This window comes from Arachis ipaensis, chromosome B10 (assembly GCF_000816755.2).
Source record: "Arachis ipaensis cultivar K30076 chromosome B10, Araip1.1, whole genome shotgun sequence".
Lineage (NCBI taxonomy): Eukaryota > Viridiplantae > Streptophyta > Magnoliopsida > Fabales > Fabaceae > Arachis > Arachis ipaensis.
The window spans coordinates 124,007,777-124,010,429 of NC_029794.2; positions in this window are offsets into that span (position 1 = coordinate 124,007,777).

A 2,653-nucleotide genomic window follows, 5' to 3' on the forward strand; every position below is an offset into this window, starting at 1 on the left:
CATTCATTAATCATATATGCATCTCCGGCATACTCGCCACATGTTCAAGTTTCCTCAATCAATCATAATAATTTAATCATTAGTCATATACGTATATATACTCAGCCATAATTCAATGCTTATGACAGCCATCCGGCTCATAACATACACAACACTTTCACCATCATCCTCAGCAACTCATACAATCATCATTCCCCATCATTCATCATTGATTCTCACTTTACTTCATCCACAAGTTACCACATGTCCTAACTTCTTTTCATTATTAGGTTTATTATAAAAATTTAGGACTCAAAGAATGAAAATGGAGGCTTAGAAGTCGGCTTTAAAAACTCAAAAATCAATTTTGCTGAAAACGGGGTCATGCGTGCGCGTCACCCATGCGCACGCATGGGAAGAGGAGAAAAGTGGGTGACGCATAAGTGTTGCCCATGTGCACACGTGGAAAGTAGAGAGGTAGTGTGATGCATGCGGGTCAGCCAGCATACGCGTGGAAGCGTTTTGTGCTCCTCGCACAAAACCGGCACGCCACCATCACAACTCTCTGGAATTTATATCACGCACTTGCATCAATACAGCGATGCGTACGCGTCAGCCAGGCGCACGCGTGAGAGAGTAAAAATCGTGAGTGACGCGTGCGAGTCGGCCATGCGTGCGTGTCGGAGTATGTTTTACCAAAAATTTCACTAAGTTTAAAAAGCTGCAGAATTTTATTTTCAAACCTCAAACTTCCGCCACACATAACTTCTTCTACAAAATTCCTTTTTCAACCATTTATGAACTATTGGAAAGATCGTTGAATGAACTTTCATAAAAATTTGGTTTTGAAGAATTCCTAACTCCGAGGGCTGAGTTACAGACCGCCGAAGTTGGTCAAAAATAAGTTTTTACCCAAAAAAGAAATAATCAATTATTCCAATGTTCACAAGCCAAATTCATTTCTACTCATCCAAATGACCACAACCTAACCATATTCACATAATTATACTCAACTAAAACCAAACCTACCTCATCTACACAATTCAATTCAATTTCGTCACCTTCCACTCCTAAATTCCTAAGTTCTTATTATTCCATATTCCTCCCATTTATTCACACACTCAATATTCAATATCCATTCAATCTCATATGACATCACACAATACACACATCACTTACCTTCCATACCTCTTTCTGGCCTCCGGCCCAAGATTCACAGCCTTCGGTCCAAATTCACAATTTAAATGCATATTCCACAAACTAATATTCATTATCTAATTCATCAAATTCTCAACACACCAAACATACAAATTCACACAACTTCCAACCCAATCATTAATTTACATTACATATCAACTATACATATTAGTACCAATCATTTACACAATCCAAACTTAATTCTAGGGGCATCTAGCCTAGGAATTCTCATCACACCACATGGTACTTAAATGAAACTTAAACCGTACCTCTTGGAGTCAAACCAATTGAGCCTCTTCTTTGGAAGTCTCCACCAACGTTAGCTCCAAGACTCACCAAAGCTCCACAAGCAAAATCAACCTCCCAATTGTGCACCAAAATCAACCAATACTCTAACATAACCAATTTCACACTTACAATCAACCTAGGATTCATGAAAATGATAAATCACAAGGGTTGGAGGGTTTCTTACCTTATCCCACTGAAGTTTGTGATAAATATCACCCATGGCTCATACTAGAGCACTTCTAAACAACCAAAATCATAAAATTACTCAACACCCATAACCAAACTCGAATTTAAGAGAAAAAACGAAAACTGGAAAGAGAAAAGTGGAATACTAACCACCAAACTTAGATAGAATTGTAGAAGATGAGAAGAACGATGCGTGACCACAAACGGCTCGTCAATCGGAGTTTCGGAGAGAAAGTTATGGTGATTTGAAGTTTGTAAAGTTAGGTTTTCTTTCTCTCTTCTCTTTATCCGCCCCACACCCTTTCTTTACGGTAAATGAGCTGAAATGCTCATAACTAATATTTATATATGTTGGGTCTTGGGCCCATTTAGGCCCGATTCACTTGGTTTAGTCCGTTGGCCCAATTTTTGGCAAAAACCTTTAAGATTAGAGTTTTAAATCGTATTTTAAATATTTCTATCTTTCCAAATTATAAATTCTTATTTTCTTAAAATTATTCACTTCTAATTAATTTACTCAGCCACAGTACCTGACAGATTGCAGCCGGTACTGCCGGTCAAATTTTCAGTGTGCATTTTTATTCAGAAAACTATGTTTTCCGACTCAGAAAAATTCATTGAGTCTAAATATCATATTTAAATTATCAAATTCCGATTGCTAAATTTTCTAACCATATTTGCTTCTATTTAATTTATTATTTAATTAATTACGATTTGACTAGGTTTTACACTGCTATTTTGTTTTGGGTTAAATATCTCTAAAATCAATGGTTGGTTTCATTGTTTGTTTGGTAATATAATATCTAATACTGTTTTTGGTTGGAAATTATTAGTTTAAGGGTTAATAATAATTAGAGACATCGAATTAGATATCGTTATCCCGTTATCCTCCTTTATTCTGACCAAATTCTCCTTGCCTATTTTTTATAGAATAAGAATTTTCCTTCCTTGCAACACGCTCTTTATTCTAAATCTTTTAAACAATAATAATTAAAAAATATAA